Below are 23,243 nucleotides of genomic sequence, written 5' to 3'. Positions count from 1 at the left end.
TTCTCTCTTTGTGGAAGAAGAAAATTGCCAAATGAAATTGTTGGATGGGAAAATATTTTCAGCATTCCAGTGCCTGTGTGCATGCACCACCTGTGCCTTTGGTTGGAGTGAATCTTCCTGCGTTACAGGGAGCAGTCCTGAGGTGTACTATGAGGAGTCCCCAAACTCAAATGAAACAAAGATGAATCATATTCCATGACAAAAGTTGATATTTAACCCTTGGCTTTTGGTTTTCTTTTTTGGCGGGGTGGGGAGGGCAGTTTATATGATCTTGAATAATAGTTCTTTATAACAAAGCAATTTGAAAATATCCCACATAGTTTGAAATGGAATTTTCTAAGGCTCTTGTTCAGTTTCTATACCTCAAATATTCATAGTTACCATTTATGGCAGACACAAATGTATTTATTTTTGTGATGCTGGCATTGTTTTGAATGTAAACACATTGGAAATGGTATATTGTTGATGTATTTATATTAAATGAATCATAAATCTTGACATGAAGGCTTCACACTTCAATTGCTTCTCAGTAGATCCTTTTAAAACTAAAGGTAGCAAAACTGTTAAATATCAGACTCTCACTTTGTTCTTCCAAAACTGTGCACTAAGGATGTACCGGGCACTTAGCTGTTCTGCATGCAGAGCTGTGGGAGAGGGTTTATGTATGCTGGTGGATTTCTTGCTACGGAATGGAGACTAGACAATAGGCAGATTTTGAATACAAAAAATAGATTTTTAAATACATTTTTGTTTTTAGTTCTCGAGCATGTGGGAAGGAAGATTCCAAGAAAAACCTTTGATTAGCATATTATAGAAGTGGCTTCTGTACTTTCCTTAAAGTACTTAGCATGACTGATTCCTGGAAGAAAGAAATCAGGTGAGGTATACCTCCACAGGGAAATCGTTGTCTTGGTTATCATTTCCACTTTCACCCCGAGTCTCCCTCTGATAACTTCCACACTGCTCTGTCACCGTCTTCGCCAGCTGAGGTGGCAGGAGGTCAACTACTGGGAGCAGACATGTTTGTTGTTGCAATCTGTTATTTCTGACATTTCCATAATTATATTGAATGTTAGCATGAAATTTGGCATCAGTGCTTGAAGATTTTCTATTCTAGTGTAAGTAATTTGGGAATCTCTATCTTAGATGATTTAGTTACCCGTAAATATCCTTAGGAATGTGTGTCATTTGCATTTAAGCTGGTGAGCTGTGAGTAGTTGTTTTGACACAGTGGCCACCCAATCAGCTGTTGTGCCATTGGGTTACGTTCTGGTTCTTCAGTTCCACGTCTGAAACCTCCTTTTGGAGTGTGAATCGTGTTTCCCTCTGTGTGTCTCTTTGGGTCTTTTCATCTCCCTCCTTCTCGTAAATGATAACCAGCTGGACAGTCATCCTTAAAATCTCATTTTCTCTTCCAGTAATAATCAGTAGCCAGAACCTACCTCTTTTAAATTGATCATGAGCCAAATCTTGTGAATTCTCCTTTTGTCTGGTACCTTGAAAGCCTTCTGAAGATAACACTTTATTTGTAGATGTTCAGGACATCTTCAGAAACCTCTGATGCTACAGTAGCCAAGTGCGCGCCAGGGTGTCCTGCTGTCACTGTTCCGCCGACTCTGCAGTGGGTCTTCTCGTCGGGCTCTCCCTCTCCTCTCCTTCTGAGGCCTCCTTTTATTGAGGAATCTTTTGACTTGAGGGTAATTTGCTTTTCTTATTTGTTTTTGTTCCATTTATAGAGAGGAACTTCCATTTATAGGCTGGCTCTGCAGCCTGAAGAGTTTCTGGTTTGGTGCATAAGGGATCATTTTCTTAAAAAAAAGTAGCAGGTGGGTTTTTCGCAGTGACACAGTTAACATGATCACATATCATCACCACCTTCACATTCAGCATCACCCTCCTCCTTTCCTCCCCGCCTGTACTGGGTTATGAACTTTACACGAGTCTCATTTAATTTTCATAACAACCTCATGATACAGGAACTTTTTATTGTCTAATTTTGTGGATGAGCAAACTGAGGTAGAGCTTCACCTGCCAAAAGCCACCAGGGTCATATTCATAAGATGTTAAGTTTTCACTAGACACATTTTCTTTTAACCAGTTTAATATACTTTTTGACTCTCCTCTACCTCCAAAGACAGAATTTTGGTGCATCTCAGACAATACTTTGTCATGTACAACTAAGTTTGTCTTTTATCTGGCAGTTATGTAAAGCTCTTTCATGAGTCAAAAGTGACCATCCTATGGTGGCAGGGGTTAGGGGCAGGAGTGACTGCAGTAAAAGACATGTTAGTAGGGGATTTGCCCTGTGAAAAGGCTTTCTGTTTCTAGAGAAGTTGATGATATCTTTGTATCTGACAGTATAATCATACTTGAATAGAACTAATAGTAGTTTTGGGAAAAAAAATCAAACAGAAGCTAACCTTTTTCCGATTTCAGATAAATCCTTGTACCTACAAATTCCATTTGGATTTTTTTACTCTTGTTTTTGAGTGTTACTGAGTTTCTAAATCTCATCATGAGTACTTCTCTAATAGCTAATTTTCTGCTTATTAGTCAGGGTAATAAGGCCCTTCTCAAAATCAGAGAGACAGGAAAAGCAGCAAGTTCTCTTGGTCAGCCAGCTTGCCTTGCTCGACTCTCTCAAGGTTCTCTGTTGACACGGATAGGAGCTAACGGAGCCAAGCTATAGAAGTGTTTGCCCAGAATGCTGATATTTCCAGTTGCCTAAGGTGTGCAGATTCTTATCATATTTTACTTGAGTTTTGCAACAGCTTGCTAAGCCCTTCTTTTCATCTTTATTCCATCCTCCATTGGCTCCAGAGAGACCTATCCAAACTATAGATCTGACCATGTCTCTCTCTTGCTTTAAAATCCCCGGTGGTTCCATATTGCTTCTCCACCATAGTATTGCAGCAGCCTTGTGAGTATTGATCAATTCTGTGGGTGTCACAGGTAAGGTGTACTAATAATAAATTGTGTATTAAAATATTTATTTTTTTAAGTAAAATAGACTGGATTCAAGTCTACTTCTATGGCAATATGGTTTACATTCTTATTTTGTATTATTTCTTGAGTGTGTTTGGGGGAGAGAGAGGGGGAGGATGCCATGGCTTGGCTAGGTACTGGGGATTCTGTAAAATCATCACCCTTGCTTATCTGTCCCATCACCTAATGGTTCCTGGTGTACAGCTAATAATCCTGTTTATCAAGAGTTTCTGTAGCACTTGTGAGTTGTGATTTTGTAGTTATTAACTTTGTGTATGTAATTTCACTCATGAAAGGCAAGGATCGATGAAGAAAGCTCCAACGTTTGTATTTTATGTAATGATGCTATGAACATTCTTACCCACAACAACAACAGTTTATGATTACCAAATAAACAGCGAAGTGATGATAAACGTAAACTCACAAAAGGATAGGTCATATAAATAAAAGGTTAAAATCTCTACATTTCATTTGTTTCGATAACAATAAATAACATATTTACTCTTCAATAGTCTGTGTGTATTTACCTTTCCAATATCACCCATGTAATGGAGGTCTGGAAAAAAAAAAGACAAGATGCTTTTTTCAAAATAAAACAAGATATTTTGAAAAATCTTATGTGCTGAGGATTTTTCTTATGAAACGACTGATTTAGTGTGTAGTAGATGATATCATCACTTACATGTTGATATAAAGGTGTTATCAATACTGTTCTCATCCTCCTGAAATGGCAGTGCTGCTCTTTGCTTTATTTTCCCAAATAATTTTGGTAGAGGTGAGGAGTTGGAAAAATCTAGAAGTATAGGTTACAGGCACAAGTCATCTGTCTTGGATCTCAGTCTAAAAGAAAAGGTCAGAAATGAAGCTTGTTAGTATGACCTGCAAGTTTTCCCTGATCCTGTCATGGCCACCGGGTACCATCTGCCGTTTCACTTGTGGCCTCATCCTTCTCTCACTTGTCACTCCTGCTCTGCCCGCTCGCGTGGCTGCCTTCAGCATCCCAGGAACCCTCATGTATCCGTGATTGTTCTCATCTTCTTCCTTCTGCCGCTAACTCCTTTATCCAGTAAAGATAAAGACAACTCCAACCTTGTCTTTATCCAGTAACTCCTGCTTGTCTTTTACACACAGCTCCTAGAAGAAGCCTGTCCTGATACCCCTCCTCTCCCCTACCTACTGGATGTACGAGTCTGTTGCGCTCTTCCAGCATGCTGCGTGTGCCTCTCTCACACGTCTTTGCATATTGTAAGAGAGTGATGAATTTGCTTGTATATCCCCCCTATTGTTTTATAAAATTGGAAAGAACTGGGACTTCATCTTTTAATAATTTCTTTACACCTAACATCTAAAATTTGGCAGGCTGTCACAGATTGTGTTCCTTGAGAAGTAGACTGTGAAATGGACATTGACAGCCAAGGTGTTTATTAGTGAGTGCTTCTGGGACTGATGCCAAGGAATAAGGCAGGACTGGGCAGGGGGAGAAGTTGGGCTGGGTTGTGGTCCCCACAAAGCCTTCAGCTGACCCCATGGCGAGCCCTGGAGCTGGGATGACTTCCAGGTTGTTTCTAATTAGAACAAGAAGGTCCCAGGATTTTTACCCCCACATAGATGGGTCATTTGGGATGTGGGCTACCCTGGAAGGAGGTGTGAAGGCAATCCCCAAAGCTGGCTGACAGCCGCAGGCTGTCTTCTGGCAGCACCTATAGCAGTGGAGGATTATAAACCCTTCTTTACTCCTGGAAGGGGATCTGGGCAGTATGTCCTAGTGTCCACCATATAGGCACATAATTTTTTTGTGAAATTAACTGAAGAGCAAAATGCCTGTGAATTTGGGAAATTGGGGATAAGATGAGGAAATGAAACACATAGGCAATTTCTATCTGTTCTATTAATAGAAATGGTTGTAATAAAATGGATTTCTCTCTGAATAAGGAGATACTTTTTTTTTTTTTTTTTTTGGTGAGGAAGATCAGCCCTGAGCTAACATCCATGCTAATCCTCTTTTTGCTGAGGAAGACCGGCTCTGAGCTAACATCTATTGCCAATCCTCCTCCTTTCTTTTCCCCAAAGCCTCAGTGGATGGTTGTATGTCATAGTTGCACATCCTTCTAGTTGCTGTACGTGGGATGAGGTCTCAGCATGGCTGGAGAAGCAGTGCGTCGGTGCGCGCCTGGGATCCGAACCCCGGCCACCAGTAGCAGAGCGCACGCACTTAACCGCCAAGCCACGGGGCCGGCCCAGGAGATATGATTTTTAAAGACCCCTGAAGCTTTAACCTTTCCAGTCCTAAAAGCAGCAAACACCTTGTTTGTAAGTATTCCAAATATATAAACTTCTGATACTCATTCTATAAGCACTTATTAACTACCCAAAAGATAACACAGCACTATGGGAGCCGGTGTGGGACCAAAAAAAAATTAAAAACAGAATAAGTCAAGTATCCTGAAGATTTCAAGTCATTGGTAGATAAGGACATTTGGACAACTGATCATAATATACAAAGCAAAAGGAAACTTCAGAATGAGATGACATATGAACTGAGCTTTGAATCTCCAGAGTCTTGAATTTGATTCTTCCAGGAAATGTTAGCTTTTACTTTTCTGCCTGAAATAATACCCCATTCAACTTCTATAGCTTCTGTAACTGCTCACCTCTGTGTATTAGGAGGGGCACTCTTATCAAAACCTACAGTTGCCATTGAAATCAGAATCATAACTCTTCTGTGTTCCACTCCCAGACTCAAAATAAAATGACCCCTTGCCTCTCAGGTTTGGTTCGTGTAGGGGAACACAGTCCCCAAACGTGGGACCGTATTTCAATTCCAGGGTTGGGCCTACAGTCTCCTACAGGCCTTGCCTTCTGATATTGTCTTATAATCACCTCGAAGGCCCAATGTGGGCCCTTGTCCCCTTCAGGGACTCTGAGCCCTGTGCACGTTGGAGGCGAACCAGCTCACTTCCACTGTGTCTAAGAGAAAGTGCCCTGTTCCCTTTCCGTTTCCTTGAAGAGGCTCCTGCTTCCTTTCAGGGACTTCTGTGCCTATGCAATTCCTTTGTTTTCCCCACCTTATCTTTAATTGCTAAGATGATGACAGTGCTGATGAATAAGACATTACAATCTCTCTCTCAAAGGTTTAGTAAAAAGAAAAAAAAAAGAATACTGAATGACAATAGTGAAGTTCTAAGTTATGCTTATGAGGCAGTGTTAATGATAAGGATGTGGTTCAGCATTACTTTGCTTAGAAAGAAATTCTTCTCAGGACCAATACTGTCAGCAAAATGAAAAACAATCGCTTCATCAAGTTCTTTCCTCCTGGGCATATAGAGGATGAGATTATTAGATAGAGAAAGTTATTCTACAGTCTGTTTTAGTCTGTAGCTTTCTTTATCAGCCATTTTCCTGTCAGTCCTCAAGTCCTGTATTTCTGTATTTAAAATTTTTAAAGCATGTTACCCATCTCCTTTTCCGACTCTTTTGAAGTTGTCACCTAGAGCAAGTGAGGAGGGCAGAGGGCTGTGAATGTGTTGAATCTGTGCTGATCCTCCTACTCACCTCCTCACCTCCCTTGAACCCTGCCAGAGTAGGTATTAAGTGCCCGGCTCACCTTTATCTTGTAGGGAACAATTTGAATATAAGCTTTACTTTGTAAGACTCTATTACCATATTTTTAGTACTGGCTACAAGACTGGCAGGTGGGATGGGGAAAGCGCACTGTTTAAGGAGAAAAATGTGTTAGTGTGTATCTTCTATGCTTGAAGGACATGTGCTAGACCCCGCCCCATTCAAAAAACTAATTGGAAAACTCCATTAAATTGTAGCAAAAGGAAAAACAGCTTTACCATCAATATGAGAACTTGGCATGAAAATATTCAGTTTAATGACCAGTTTTACATGACAACTTCTGTCAGTTTTAAAGATATTGAAAAAGGCTATCTATTTAATATAGTTTGTCCAGTTCATCCAGACTTTACTTTCGCCAGTAAACGGCTGGAAAACCCAAAGCTCAGGTATTTTCTCTTCTTTTTAGAAAATCTCCTGTCATCAGAGAAGATCACCCAGTCCTGAGTGCTGTTCCTATCTACTCCTGTTAGTTTTGCTTCTATAAATCATCTGTGGTAGCAGAGTAATAACTTGAATTTAGTAAATAGCTTGCAAAGGAAAAAAAAACAGCTTGCATATGAAAAATATGAAGGCAACCTCAGAGAAGATTGGTATTTCATAACTGTTTTGGTTTAACAAGCATAAATGCCCAGTCATGTTTGGAACTGCCTTCACGCCTATCTGACCCTGATTCACCCAGTTTCTTGGGCTTTCTGGGGAAGAATTTATGTGAGGTCACTGATTTGTACTTGTTCAAAGGTTACTCCGCCACATAATTCAGCTGTCAGCGGAACTATGGCTTGCCTGGCCCAAGATTGTGTATAAATCTGAAAGAAACCAAGACTCCACGGCATTCTATGGCATAGGAGCTTGGCCGTGCGCGCGTCAGCGGTGCGCGGGGCCGGCGGCGCTGGGCGAGGGTCTCCGGCGGGGCGGGGCGGGGCCCGCGGGGGCGGGGCCATCCCGCCGGCCGAGCGAGCGCGGAGTGCGGCCATCAGTGTCTCCTCCCGCCGAGTGCGCGGGAGCCCCAGCACAGCCAGAGCTACTTCTAGCTGCAGGTCCTCCGAGCCGCCGTTGAACACGTGGCTTGTTCGGTTCAGAAGCCCCTCCCTCCGTAGGCGGCCCGAAATGTCGGGTCGGGCCTCCTGTGTTTCCGCATCGTGGAAAACTTCCAGGTTGGAATGTATTTTGGATGTTTTGCCTTCTGCTAGGGCCCTGGTGTTTTTCTAAGAGTCTTTGTCGGTAACCGCAGTGGGTCTCGGACTGGAATCTCATGAAGTCCCTGGGTACCGTGCCCGCTTTAGACACAGGAGAGCCGTAACGTTGTTAGAACGTCTTTACGAGTGTCCAGAAAAGACTTGACCCTCCATGCCCTCTGTACCTCCTCCCCAAAGGAAGTGCACTGTTTGCGTTGAATTCAGAACCTTATAGCTCTTGACTCTGTAGAAGCAGCTTTGCAAACTAGTGCTTCTCTGTACCGAATGTTAGCAAGCCGATCCACTGTCATGGTTTTAATTCTTAGAAAGAAAAATTCTTGTCTGATAGTACTGTAGATTTTGAGGATGCATTTTTTTCATGAGGAAGATCAGCCCTGAGCTAACATCCAATGCCAGTCCTCTTCCTCCTCTTTTTTTTTTTTTTTTTTTTGCTGAGGAAGATTGGCCCTGGGCTAACATCCATGCCCATCTGCCTCTATTTTATATTGGACCCGCCACAGCATGGCTTGACAAGGGGTGTGTTGGTGCATGCCCGGGATCCGAACCTGTGAAGCCCCCGGCTGCCCAAGCGGAGCACCACCGCTGGACCCTGAGGATACATTTTTAAAATGAAAGAATATGTGCTTTTTTTTTTTTCCTTTCACTATTAATTTTGTTTTATATCATTCCAGATCTTGGACAGGGGCTCCACCTAGTGTGAGTTAAAGGTTAGAACAGTAGTGTCACTGCAAGGGAAGGCAAAAGGTAGCTGACTGTACTCCTTTATGATAAGAATGCAAAACAAAAGAGTGATATTTCATAAAATGGTTTTATGAGTCAAATGCTTCTTGTAATTTAGGGACATGGAAACGTTCTTTCTCATTTCCTCGTTTTCCACAAATTCTTACTTTTATACCTTTTTTTAAAAGGCAAAATTACATTATTATGTATGTAAATACAGTTTTAGGTTGTAAACATTTTCTTTGCCTATGGTAAATGGATTTAGATCCAATTTTCTGGTGGTGTAAGCAGACAAGAATCTTAAATGAAACAGTTTGGGATGTCTTCACAGTTAGTAAACTTAGAGTTAGGGCCTGAAATTGCATTAACAAAATTTGTTTTTGTAAACAGAGGCTTAAATTTCAGATGGACATTTTGATTTAATACTTTTCATAACATCATCTAATTACATTTTGAAAATGTTTATATTGCATCCAGCTGTAAGGTTCAAATTTTTTACTTAGCAACCACAAAGTGGAGTTGTATGACTGTTGATAATGTCATTTTTTATGACTTTCAAAATATCACTGTTGTGTGGTATTCAATTTCTTTATATTTTTTTCTCATAGAGGGGAATTTCCAGTGCTTATATCTATTGCCAGTGAGTTCCGAGAACAGAACATATATAATGTCTCTAAAGGACTAAATACTAGACTGAAGTAACACACACAGGAAAACGACCTAACTTGATGACATCAACAGCAGAGACGCAGAGTTGAGAAATTCACTTGAGAAAAGTGTCCTCTCAAGCATTTGGAGTTTTGGATGGGCAGCATTTGCCCTAGAACTGACCCATTGCTGGTCCAGTGGAGTGGCAGTTCCTGTGTGCCTGCTGCATGACAGGCATGGTCCACATACGAGAAGACCCTGCGAATCAGGGACTCGGAGACCTGTTTTACAGAAAAGGCAACGGAGGCTCAGAAAAATCAAGTAATTTATCTAGGTTGTGTCAGGATTTGAACTCAAGTCTGTGTCTCTCCATAGTATGTGCTTTTTCCTTTGCATTGTGTTACTAACCTTCATTAAACTTACAGAATCCTTCCTTACACCAGCTCTTCTTTACGTTTCTGGTTAATCGTTATTTTAATTCAAGACACAATATGTGCTCGATTCCAAGGAAGTTATTACTCTTCGTGTCCTCAAGAAACTTTCAGTTTAACTGAAGAGACTGAGCACAAGTGTGTTTTCTAAGATCATAAATTCCCTTGTACATTTAGTTAACGTGTCGGGTGTATGGTATAGATAATTGGTGCAATGGGAGTTTGGATTTCTAAAAGCAGGGGAGAACTTTCCTTCTGGAGTGGAGGTAACATGGTGAATCTAAGGAGTGTTAAGGTGTGTGGTGATGGATGGTAATTAGTCTTTGGGTGGTGAACATGATGTAATCTATGCAGAAATAGAAGTATAATGATGTACACCTGAAATTTATACAATGTTATAAACCAATGTTACCACAATAAAAATAAATAAAAATAACAATTTAATGCATTAAAAAAAAGGAGTATTATCTAAGAGCAGCAGTTCTCAAACTTTTTAGGGTTGATACTATTCACTCTTAAAAATTATTGAGGATCCACAAAGAGCTTTTGTTTAGGTAAGCTATACCTGTTGATATTTACCATTTTAGAAATCAAAATAATATTTTAAAATATGTATTCATTCATTTAAAAAAACATTAGCAAACCCATTACTTGTTAACATAAATGACATATTTTTATGGAAAAAACCATATTTTCCAAAACAAAACGATTTAGTGAGAAGAGTAGCATTGTTTTACATTTTTTCAAATCTCCTTAATGTCTGACTTAATGGAAGACAACTGGATTCTTATCTGTCTCTACGTTGTCTGTTGCCATACCTTGTTTTGGTTGAAGTACAGTAAGAAAATCCAGCTTCACACTGAAATATTGTTGAAAAAGAGTATTTTAATAGGCTTTTCACATAATTCTTTGACCTTTCTAACCCCTGAAAGGGTTTTGAGGAACCTCCAGGGCTTCCTGGACCTCACTTTGAGAACTGCTGGTCTAGGTAAGATGAGATCTAGATTCACAACTCAGCTTTTTCATTTCCCAGATATGACAGCCTGGGGAGTTACTAAACCTTTGGCAGAACTGTTACAAAGATTAGAAAGAACATGCATGCAGCAGCTGGCACATAGAAGTCACTAAAGAGGTGGCTGTGATGCTGATGTGATGTTGGTGATGAAATGCTGCTGTTTCCCTGGTCTTCATGGTGTGAAGCCCAGAGTCAGAATAGGAAGTCACGCCCAGCTTGGGGGTGTCTAGGAGTAAAACTATGTGGAAGACAATGCTGCTGTTGACAAGGCGGTATTCGTCTCACTCCTAGGTTACGGGTGTAGTCCATCACAGTCTTCTGTCCTTCCCACCCAGAATAAGGCTATTTGCACAACCTTCCTAAGCTTTGAACACACTACACTAGAGAACCAGTTGTGGGGGTGGTTATTGGAAGAAATGTAATAGATATGGGGTTTTATATTTTATATTCATATTTAATATGAAATTTATTATTTAAAGTATAATTAATAATTGTGATTTTTTTTTTTCTGAGCAAGATTCACCCTGAGCTAACATCTGTTGCCAATCTTCCTCTTTTTTTGCTTGAGGAATATTAGCCCTGAGCTAATATCTGTGCCAATCTTCCTCTTTTTTTGCTTGAGGAAGATTAGTCCTGAGCTAACATCTGTGCCTGTCTTCCTCTATTTTGTAGGTGGGTCGCTGCCACAGTGTGGCTAACCAGTGGTGTAGGTCTGCGCCTGGGATCCGAACCCACAAATATGGGCCACTGAAGTGGAGCATGCCGAACTTAACCACTATACCATGGGGCTGGCCCAATAATCGCAATTTTTCACATAAGAAACAGTAGAAGGGGCTGGCCTGGTGGCATAGCAGTTAAGTTCTCGCACTCTGCTTCAGTGGCCTGGGGTTCGCTGGTTCGGATCCTGGGCGCAGACCTACTCACTGCTCATCAAGCCATGCTGAGGTGGCATCCCATATAGAAGAGCTACAACTCTACAACTATGATATACAACTATGTACTGGGGCTTTGGGGAGAAAAAAGAAAAAGAGGAAAATTGGCAACTGATATTAGCTCAGGGTCAATCTTCCTCAAAAAAAAAAAAAAAGAAAGAAACAGTAGAAAATGGGTTCCATAGTATTGGAAAAGTAAAAAAACAAGAATTCTGGGAGGGCTTTACAAATGCTTTTCAGCAATGTGATACAGTGTGTTGTTGAGTAAAGCGCGTTTCATCTATAACATGTGCTGACCTCACATTTTCTATAACACTTTGGAAGCAGTCCTGTCCATCTGACGTGTGACTCTGAAGGGTTGTAGTCAGGATGAAGAGAACAATGGAGGCCATTGGAGGCTTAGGGAGGGTCCTGAAGGGTCCTGAACAACGGAGGCTTAGGGAGGGTCCTGAAGCCAAGTCATATTACAGGGAGATGAATTTGTGTGTTCTGAGTCAGAAAGGAGGTTACGAGACAGGTCCAGAATGTGGGTCAGAGATCTGGGAAGCAGGGAGACCAGCGTGTGAAAACCAAAGGGAGGTTGGGGAGGATGGCACCGGGAGGAGGTTAGGAACAAACAGTAGACTGAAGCTAGACCCCTAGCAGTCTGGGATGGGGCAAGAGTATGAAAGGCTTTGGCTGAAGCCAAATCTTGTAGAACATGCTTTGATTTATGGTCTTGCTTAGTTGTAGGGAGAGCTGGGAGAGGAGATTGCAAAATGCTGGAAAATAATTTTAAAAACTTATTCAAAAGGTTTATGGGAAAATACACCATTATTAGAACACTGTGCAAGTGACCCCATGAAAACAATCTTATTGCATTTTCAGAAAGATGACATAATGTTTCTGTTTCAAAAGAACATTTCAGCCACAACAATAAAACGAGATTTTTTCATTTAGAAGAAGGAAGAAAAAAACCTCTTTCTCAACCCTCTGTATGGGAAGAGCAGAATAAGAGATTCCTTTCTCTTCATATCTTCAGTGGCATCAGGTAAAACTAGTATTGCCAGCTAATTTGAAACTCTCCAGCTGAGACACATTTTTGTGTCTGTGGTGGTCGTCTACAAGTTTCAGAGACCCATCTATGATCTGCCTAAGAGGACCTTGGTAATCAGTTCCCAGGTATCCGATTTAGCTGTGTTACTTTGGGTAGGTCACACTCAGCTTCTGAAGGTTTCAGTCTACTCATTTATAACATGAGGAAAATAAGATTAGATCAGTGGTTCTCAAAGTGTGCTCCACGGACTAGCAGATTCAACATCACCTGGAACTTGTTAGAAATACAATCCTGGACGCCGTCTCAGACCTCTGAAGCGTGAACTGTAGGAGTGAGACCCAGCAAACGGTGTTCCGACATGACTTCCAGGTGATTTTGCAATGTGCGGTTGGAGAGCCACTGGAGCAAGTGCTCTCTAAGGCCCCTTCTCATTTCTATGCTGTAAGATTCTAAGCCATGTGGCTCAATCTGGCCTTCAGGTGAGTGAGTGTCTGGAGCAATCAGAACAGAGAATTATTCTTTCGTAAATATCCAGAGGATGGAGACTGCCTTAGGTGGCTCATTGCATTGTTTAATCATTTCAGGAAGTTCTTATATCTCATTGTTTATACAAAAATACATGTAGAGCAGTAATTCTTTAAAATTGATTTTTGTGTTGCAGTTACCTTAAAGAATTAAAAAGAACTGTAAAGATTCTCCAGGGTGTCTGTGTGTGCAGGAAGGGAGCCACAACACGAGAATATACATTAAATTTATATAACCTTTCAAGAAGTTCACAGATTCCCTAGCACCCATCCATGGTCCTCATGGACTTGGTCAAGAAGAACTGACTTAGACAATTTTCTGTAAATTGTTAAGGAAAGTAAGCACGTTTTCAGGGGTCCTGAAGTAGAGACTCATCTGACGCATTTCCTCCAGTTTCCGCTTGTTTGCCAAATATGTGTCACTCACTCACTGCTAGGGAAGGTGCTGTTTTGGGTTCTGGGGTGGGATATATCCTACTCTTAGTGGGCTTTCACACAATTATCTGCAAAAGTAGACAGAAGTAGTACCAAATGAGCCACAGATTCCTTCTGCCAGAAAATACTGGGGAGAAATTGTCAAAAGAGATGGCACAGGAGTTGATCTTGGGAGCTGAGCTGGAGGAGCATTTGCAAGCTAAGAGAAGAGAGTGAGGAAAGGCTGGAGGCAAGGCTCTTCAGGAGGCCCAGCTGGTGGAGGAACTCTGGGTGAGGAACCCGTGGCTCTTTCTGAGCTTTAGTCAAGGGTTACATAGAAACCTCTGGAAGGGGACCGGCCTGGTGGCATAGTGCTTAAGTTCTTACACTCAGCTTCAGGGGCCGGGATTTGTGGGTTCGAATCCCAGGCGTGGACCTCCACCCCACTCATCAAGCCATGCTGTGGAAGCATCCCACATACAAAATAGAGGAAGATAGGCACAGATGTTAGCTCAGGGCCAATCTTCCTCACCAAAAAAAGAAAAGAAATCTCTAGAAGGAGATGAAGTGGTATCCTTTCCTTCCCTCATTTTTGTTAATGTGCACAGTTGTCAATTCTCTGCTTTAGCTCCAAGGGTTCTTTTGGAATAACTTCTTCCAACTGAGGATATTAGATCTTAAACAATTGGGCTGTTCTCCGTACAGAGTGAGTCATAACCATTTGCCCATAAGACATTTCTTAGAATTTTGAGCTATATTTTTACTTCTACTTTAAAGAAACTAAAAGATGGGTCATTTTAGAGAGCTGGTAACTAATAAGTTGCTTACTCTTGATGTGCCTGGTGTGAATTGATTAATTCTGTATGCTTAATAGGTGCTCATAAAACCTTGCCCTTTAATCTTTTAACAAGATTTTAATTACTTCTTGTAAGAGAGAGAATTTTCTTCTTTTTTTTTTCAAAGATTTTATTTATTTATTTTTTCCCCCCTAAAGCCCCAGTAGATAGTTGTATGTCATAGCTGCACATCCTTCTAGTTGCTGTATGTGGGACGCGGCCCCAGCATGGCCAGAGAAGCGGTGCGTCGGTGCGCGCCCGGGATCCGAACTCAGGCCGCCAGCAGCGGAGCGCGCGCACTTAACTGCTAAGCCACGGGGCCGGCCCGAGAATTTTCTTCTTGTTTTTTACAATTATAATTACAATAATTGTGTCTTGATGACCTCATGTAGCCCAGCATCATCTCTTGGTTGTTTAATTTCAGGAGAAATAGGGCAGTATGAAAGTATTTTCTGATTTGATAGAATCTTCATCCTCAGTACTCACTGCTAGACTGTATTAGGACTTCATTACTGACAGAGGCTGCTTAAGTTCACTGTGAGAACACACAATTCAAAGAGCTGGTTTTGAGGCTACCTTCTAAAAACTAGAGTGAAGGAAAATGATACTATTCCCTTGTCTGAAAGTGGAAGATATACAATCCATAGTCAGAATTCAGGATGACTTTTAATGATAATTAAAAGTTAAATAGCCCATGTTAATATTACCCATTAAATGAACTTTTATGGAAAATACAAATTATATCTTTTTGTACATTATATTACAATCTAAGGCCTTAAAAGTATTTTCCTTTCCACCTGTTAACACTAGGTGAAACAGAAAAGGAAGCCCAATAACTTTACTTTGTGTGCATTAAAAGGAACTGGAATGAACTAATGAAGAATTAGCACTGATGTAGGAAAAGTGGGTAACATGTTTAGAATGTAGTGGGGGTATGCATTGGCACCATGTCTATACAGTGCTAAGAAATCAAACAGTACAAGGTCTATGGTGTCGTAAGTGGTTCTCGTCGTTAAAATCAACTGGGGAGTTAGAAATATTGCTGCCTGGGCCCCATCAATTAAGTCCGCATCTCTGGAGACTGGGCCCTGGCCTTGGTTTTTAAAGGCTCCCAGGTGATTCTCAAGTGCAATTAGAGTTGAGATGCACGGGCCTTCATGCTACCTGCATGGTTGTCACGTTTGGACAGTGATGTGATTGATGGAAAGATGCCAACAGTACAGCTAGAAGATATATATATATATATTTTATGGCAATTGATTTGAAAACATCCAGAGACTATTACATAAAGCAGGAGATGATGTAGCATGTTCTCAGAGGTATGACTTTCCAGGATCCCAGAGTTCCCCATAGTGATGTAAAGCTGTGGCTGATAATGCCCATGTGGAGTCAGGGTATCCCAGACAGGTAGCATCACTGGCCAGTCTTACCTGAGCTCTGTCTATGCTCCTGCCTCCCCATCCCTAAAGTAGGGAGACAGCTCCTCCCTCTCTGCCTCTGTTCTCGGGGGGCTGGCTATGTGTTTGTTGCCTACAAGTAAAGTAGCTGATACAACCTCCCCTTCTTCAACACATTGCTCCGTGTGTGCTGTGCGAGTGGAGGGAGGAACCCCTGGGGGCATCCTTCAGCCAGCGCAGCCAGGATCCCAGCCGTCTAAGGTCCATTCCTGCAAGGGCCAGTTAGCAGCTTATCTGACTTCTATTTTAAAGATTGGAATGATTTTTTTTTGCTGAGGAAGATTTGCCCTGACCTAACATCTGTGCCAGTCTTCCTCTATTTTGTATGTGGGTCGCTGCCACAGCATGGCCACTGACAAGTGGTGTAGGTCCACGCCCGGGAACCAAACCTGAGCTGCTGAAGCAGAGCACACCAAACTTAACCACTAGGCCATGGGGCTGGCCCCTCGAATGACTTTTATAATTAGTTTTTTTGTGGCAAAACTTTTTAGGTAAATTATTTATCATAATAGTGGATTACTTTGTTGTTTTTCAAAGGTGAGAGAGACTGAGGAAATTCACCATTGTCTAAAATAATTTTGTTTAAGTCCAGAACACACTTAGCTAAGTATTCTTTCATAGGAAAGAAATCTGGAATGCCCCTCAGGCAACAGTTGGCCTGGAGGTTATTTGGCAATTATTTTATTTTTCTGGGAAGGGGAGTGGCTGTAAAAGGTTACATCACATCTCTATTTTGTGGTATTCTCCCTTTCCTAAAAACTCTATATTGAAATCTTTTGACAGTTTGGTTTGATTTCACTTTTCTCTCACTCCTGAATTTCTTTTTTACTGTTAGGTAACTTAGGGGTCAGAATAAAGATGAGATTCTCACACAAGTTTTACCAAGGAAAAATAACATATCCAAAATTTTAGCAATCATTGCAATGCCATTTGAAATTTTATTTTCCTAATGTTTTTTCCACTTTTTTCCCCCAAGCAAATGATATCATTCCTCCTAAGCCTGAAAAGTGAGGCATTAGAGTGTATGATTCCATGAATATTTATGAAATGGAAAGGAGAGAGAAAATGATGGATAGATGGTGTTTTCATTTTGGGTTTTTTATTGATTCTGAGCTTGTTCTTTTTTCTCTAAAACTTTTTGATTTTTATTTTATTTCTTAAATTATCATACAACAAATTTACCTTTTTACAAGTGCCTTTTTCGTGTATGTCGATTCCTGTAACCACCACTACAATCAGGATACACAGGAGTTCCATCACCACCAGAACTGCCTCATGCCGTCGCTTTGTAGGCACACCCTCCCTCACCCCAGCCCCTAGCAACCACTGATCTCTTCTCTATCACTATAGTTTTGTGTTTTATAGAGTGTTATACAAATGGAGTCATTTACAGGCATGCCTTAGAGATATTGCAGGTTTGGTTCCAGACTATTGCAATAAAGCGAATATGCAATGAAGCGAGTCACACGAATTGTTTTGTTTCCCAGTGCATGTAAAAGTTATGTTTACACTATACTGTGGTCTGCTACAATAGACTGCAATAGCATTATGTCTAAAAAACAACGTACATAACCTTAACTAAAAAATACTTTATTGTTGGGGCCGGCCCGGTGGCGCAGCGGTTAAGTGCGGAGGAAGATGGGCATGGATGTTAGCCCAGGGCCAATCTTCCTCAGCGAAAAAGAGGAGGATTGGCATTGGAGGTTAGCTCAGGGCTAGTCTTCCTCACAAAAAAAAAAACTTTATTGCTAAAAATGCTAATCATCAACTGAGCCGTCAGCGAGTTGTAATCTTTTTGCTGGTGGAGGGTCTCGCCTCGATGCTGATGGCTGCTGACTGTTCAGGGCGGTGGTTGCTGGAGGTTGGGGGGTTGTGGCACTTTCTTAAAATAAGACAGCAGTGAAGTTTGCCGTATCAATTGACCCTTCCTTTCACGAACGATTTCTCTGTAGCATGTGATGCCGTTTGATAGCATTTTACCCACAGTAGAACTCTCAAAAATTGGAGTCAGGCCTCAAACCCTGCCACTGCTTTATCAACTAAGTTTATGCAGTATTCTAAATCTTTTGTTGTCATTTCAACAATCTTCACAGCATCTTCACCAGGAGTAGATTCCATCTCAAGAAACCACTTTCTTTGCTCATCCAGAAGAAGCAACTCCTCATCTGTTAAAGTTTGATCATGAGATTGCAGCAATTCAGTCACATCTTCAGGCTCCACTTCTAATTCCAGTTCTCTTGCTGTTTCCACCACATCTGCAGTTACTTCCTCCACTGAAGTCTTGAGCCCCTCCAAGTCATCCATGAGGGTCGGAATCAACTTCTTCTAACCTCCTGTTAATGTTGATATTTTGACCTCTTTCCATGAATCACAGGTGTTCTTAATGGCATCTAGAATGGTGAATACTTTCCAGAAGGTTTTCAATTTACTTTGCTCAGATCCATCAGAGGAATCACTGTCTGTGGTAGTTGTAGCCTTACGAAATGTATTTCTTAAATAATAAGAAATAAGATATAATTATATATTTTATATATATAATTTATATCTATAATTATAATATTATAAAATATATTTCTTAAATAATAAGAAATAATAAGAAAGTTGAAATTACTCCTTGATCCATGGGCTGCAGAATGGATATTGTGTTTGCAGACCTGAAAACAACATTAATTTCCATCAGAGCTCTGGGGTGACCAGGTGCATTGTCAATGAACAGTAATATTTTGAAAGGAATCTTTTTTTCTGAGCAGTAGGTCTCAACAGTGGGTTTAAAATATTCACTAAACCATGTTAGAAACAGATATGCTGTCATCCAGGCTTTGTTGTTCCATTTTTTTTTTTTTTAAAGATTTTATTTATTCATTTTTTTTTTCCCCCAAAGCCCCAGTAGACAGTTGTATGTCATAGGTTCACATCCTTCTAGTTGCCGTACGTGGGACTCGGCCTCGGGTTGGACGGAGAAGTGGTGCCCTGGGGCGTGCCCGGGATCCGAACCCGGGCCGCCAGCATCAGAGCGCGCGCACTTAACCGCTAAGCCACGGAGCCAGCCCTGTTGTTCCATTTATAGAGCACAGGCAGAGAAGATTTAGCGTAATTCTTAGTGGCCCTGGGATTTTCAGAATGGTAAATGAGCACTGGCTTCAACTTAAAGTCACCAGCTGCATTATCCCCTAACAAGAGAGTCAGCCTGTCCTTTGACGCTTTGAAGCCAGGCATTGACTTCTCCTCTCTGGCTATGAAAGTCCTAGATGTCTTATCTTCTTCCAAGATAAGGCTGTTTCGTCTGCATTGAAAATCTGCTGTTTAGAGTAGCCACCTTCACTAATGATCTTACTAGATCTTCGGGAGAACTTGCTGCAGCTTCTACGTCAGCGCTTGCTGCTTCCCCTTGCACTTTCATGTTATGGAAACGGCTTCTTTCCTTAAACCTCATGAACCAACCCCTGCTAGCTTCGGACTTCTCTTCTGCAGCTTCCTCACCTCTTAGCCTTCATACAATTGAAGAGAGTTAGGGCCGTGCTCTGGATTAGGCTTTGGCTTAAGGGAATGTTGTGGCTGGTTTGATCTTCTGTCCAGATCACTGAAACTTTCTCCATATCAGCAATAAGGCTGTTTCACTTTATTATCATTCATGTGTTCACTGGAGTAGCACTTTTAATTTCGTTCAAGAACTTTTCCTTTGCATTCACAACTTGACTAACTATTTGGCACAAAAGCCCTAGCTTTTGGCCTACCTTGGCTTTCGGCAGGCCTTCCTCACTAAGCCTAATCATTTGTAGCTTTGATTTAAAGTGAGAGATGAGCGACTCTTCCTTTCATTTGAACACTTAAGAGGCCATTGTATGGTTATTAACTGGCCTAATTGCAATATTGTGTGTCAGCGAATAGGGAGGACCAAGAAGAGGGAGAGAGATGGGGGAATGGTAGTGAAACAGTCAGAACACACAACATTTATCACTTAAGTTCACCATCTTATATGGGCGTGGTTTGTGGCACCTCAAAACAATTGCAATAGTAACATCAAAGATCACTGATCACAGATCACCATAACAAATATAATAATGAAAAAGTTAGAAATATTGTGAGAATTACCAAAAGGTGACACAGAGACATGAAGTGAGCAAATGCTGTTGGAAAAATGGTGCCAATAGACTTGCTCAATGCAGGGTTGCCACAAACCTGCAATTTGTAAAAATTGCAACTCCTGTGAAGGTCAATAAAGCAAAGCTCAATAAAACGAGGTATGCCTGTATATGACACTATATATAACCTTATGAGACTGGCTTCTTTTACTCAGCATAATGCCTTTGAGAGTCATCCAAGTTGTTGCATTTATCATTTATTCCTTTTTATTGCTGAGCATTATTTCATTGTATGGATAGATGGCAGTGTGTTCATCCATTCTCCTGTTCTAAGGATATTTAGATTGTTTCCAGCATTTGGTGATTATGAATAGAGCTGCCATAAACACTCATGTACAGTCTTTCTGTGTGAACATAAGTTTTCACTTCTCTAGGGTAAATGCCCAGGAGGATAGGATTGGGGGGGTCACATAGTAAGAACTTGATAAGAAGCTGCCAAACTTCCAGAGTGGCTCTACCATTTTGCATTCCTACCTGCACTGTATGAGAGTCCCAGTTGCTACACATCCTCATCAGCACTTGGTATTGTCAGTACTTTTTATTTAGCCATTCTAATAGATGTATAGTGGCCCAGGTGGGGGTTTTGGAGGGGGGAAGGACCAGGCTCTTGATACTATCTCAGCTCATTGATTACTCTGCAGAGTCAGAGGCGCATTGGGACCTCGAGGATGTGCTTGGGAACTGCTCTCCCCCAACGCTCTGTCTAGGCAGCTCCAGGGTGCCTGTCCTGGTCTCCTCCTGGCTGGGTTTTGTAAGCCTGAGAACGGGAAGGGAGAGGAAGGAACAGAAGGAGAGGCAGCTTCAAAGGAGCGGAGCAGTGCATCACCGCTCTGTTTTCTCTCTGCTTTCTTGCCTTTTTTCCCATTTCTCCCCTCGTTCTCTCCCCTCAGTGGAAAATAAATGAGTGTTACAAGTTGCTCCTTTTAATTCAAATTGGTGTCTACCCTGAGGAAGACAAAACACATCTTACTTCACTGAACAGTGACGGAAGAAAAACTCTAGCAAAAAGAAGTTGAAATAATCAAAGGATCTCTGTGTTTTTATCCAAATCACTGTGCTGCCAGCAGTGAATCTGATTAATGTCCTTGAAGCATCAGAGCGCCACTCTCCTGTCAAGAGTCCTCATTTAAAACAGCAGCAGCCAAAAAAACTGCCCCCAAACCTAAAAAAGTGTAAAATTATGAGGAGGATCATGCCTTTTTCTTTCAAAACTTTGGAAGAAAATATTGGCAAAATTCAGGATTTGGGAAATTGAAAATTAAAACTCAGGTATGAGAAAACTGGGGAGTATACAAACTATAGAAAGGTTTCTGTTGTTTTCATACATTTTCTTTTTTTAACAAGTTTGGATGAAACTACACGGAGCTGAGGAATCATCTAAACATAATTCAGTGTGCCTAATGGAGCCCTGCACCTTCATATGTTTTACAGCCACATGATCAAAAATGTGTTCAATTACTTGCTTTATAGCTATATTTTGATATAGTCAAGTCATGATCACCTTGAGTAAGAGAAAAATAACAACATATATTATTGTAAACTAAACACCATCCTTACTGATCTTTTACGAGAGGCTCAAGTAAGTTCACAGTAATTTTTTTGGGAGACTGTGACAGGGAAGGAAGTCTGTTATGGATTGCTGAATATTTTAATGGTTTCCTGTAATCATTAGCATTTATAAGAGTATACTGTGTAATGAGTTGACACCGTAAAATTAACTCTGAATTCTCCTCAATGGAGAGAAGAAATTATGATCAACTCTTTTTATATCTTTAGCTGTAATAAACCCCTAGTATCACCTGCCTACTCATTTAATTATGAGAACATAGTGGGCTTACACCCCTCTAAGTGCAATATAGCACACATATTTAGATATCCATCTCTTAAAGTAAATATACTTTCTCATCTACAGAGTAATACATTTTTTTATTGAACTAAGAAGTCATAAATACTTTAGTGACTGGAAGTACATCTTGTAATAATTGGCCCTACCCTTTATTTTCTTCAAAAAAATAAAATCGTCATATTTGTTAATAAATTCCACTTTGCAAGTCTCAAGATTTTAGATATATTGGTTTTTTTCCCCCAACTCATCACAAAGCCTGTAAAAAAGGAACCTCTGCTTTAATTCTAGTGGAGAGACAATCTTGAGCTCTTGGAGGCTTACTGTCAGCAACAGACTCGTGGTGTCTGCTCGCCGTGAGAACCTTTGTGACCTTGGCCAGTGTCCTTGACGTGGAAACGTTCATGACAAATGAACATGGGACGAGCACTTCAATCTCAGGGATGTGAGAAAGGAGGAAGCACTTAACAGATATTGGTTGAATAAACGAATGGATCTACTATTTTATTTCTACTTTTTCACTCAAGATTGCTTCAGAGATATTTTTTCAGGATGTATATAGCTTGTGTATTTCAAATATAAAATTATTTTGTCATAATACATCATTTTAGCTTACTCACTCATAGTTGGAAAAAGGCCATTTCCACATTGAAGGCATAGTAAAGAACATCTTTGCACATACAACTTTTTTCCTTTTGAGTTACATCTTAAGGGTACTGATTCTAAAGTTGGAATTACCAGGTCCCAGGCTGTGATCTTATTGACTATTGGATGGTTGTTCTCCAAGTTTACTGCACTCATTTACAGGAATTTATAGGACTCTCTGCAACTCCTGCCAACATGAGACTTATTATTTTATTTATTTATATTATTTATTGTGTTTCCTAGTTCAGTAAGTGTAAGATGGTGCTTTGTATTTAAATGTGTGTTGCCTGCCTTGTCTGTGAAGCTGACTCTTGTTTCCAAGTGGGTTACTTCAGTGCTCCTTTGTGTGAACTGCATTTTCCTCTTGTCAAGTGGAGGTTAGGTATCCTCTTAAGGGATTTAAGCAGGTATTTCTACTAGGCTTACATTCATGGTATGGGGAAATTATTGTGATAATTGTGGCTGTTTTTATTTTCATCTGAATTCCCATTTTCATGTCATACAGAATTATTTTATTTCATGAAAGCCATTAATAGATTATAAGAGTCAAACTCGAATTCCTCTCCAGAATTAAAATCCCCCTGCTCTCCAACTTTCCTTCTCTCTCTGAGCCTTTTAAGCTTTTGTTGGTGGCTTTTACATCATGTGGTATTTTCTGTGGCTGTCACGTGAGGAACAGAAGCAGGAAGGCAAAGAAGGAATATCATGGCTGTGTGTGGTCTGTGCCCCAGAGCACTTTCCCTGGGGTGCTCCTTCTCCAGTTATGAGGCCCTCAGTCATTTGATTAATGTCTACCCT

The 23,243-nt window shown here is 40.8% G+C and overlaps 1 protein-coding gene across 23 annotated transcripts in view; it reads left to right on the top strand.

Annotated features, from left to right (window-relative positions):
- The window catches only part of EPB41L3 (erythrocyte membrane protein band 4.1 like 3), a 236,230-nt gene that overhangs the window by 19,807 nt on the left and 193,180 nt on the right, over positions 1–23,243 (top strand). For 2 of the 23 annotated variants that reach the window (XM_058556672.1, XM_058556649.1), the window contains exon 2: positions 758–877. The exons of 19 other annotated variants lie outside the window; for them this stretch is intronic. The gene's annotated coding sequence lies outside the window, so the exon portion shown is untranslated. Of the gene's footprint in view, positions 1–482; positions 878–23,243 lie in introns of those variants that run through there. 2 more of the 23 variants (XM_058556651.1, XM_058556653.1) reach the window with 2 other exon arrangements.

Source organism: Diceros bicornis, chromosome 16, assembly GCF_020826845.1.
Source record: "Diceros bicornis minor isolate mBicDic1 chromosome 16, mDicBic1.mat.cur, whole genome shotgun sequence".
Classification (NCBI taxonomy): Eukaryota; Metazoa; Chordata; class Mammalia; order Perissodactyla; family Rhinocerotidae; genus Diceros; species Diceros bicornis.
Note: the sequence above shows the minus strand (reverse complement) of the source record. Positions and strands in the feature narration are given on the sequence as shown.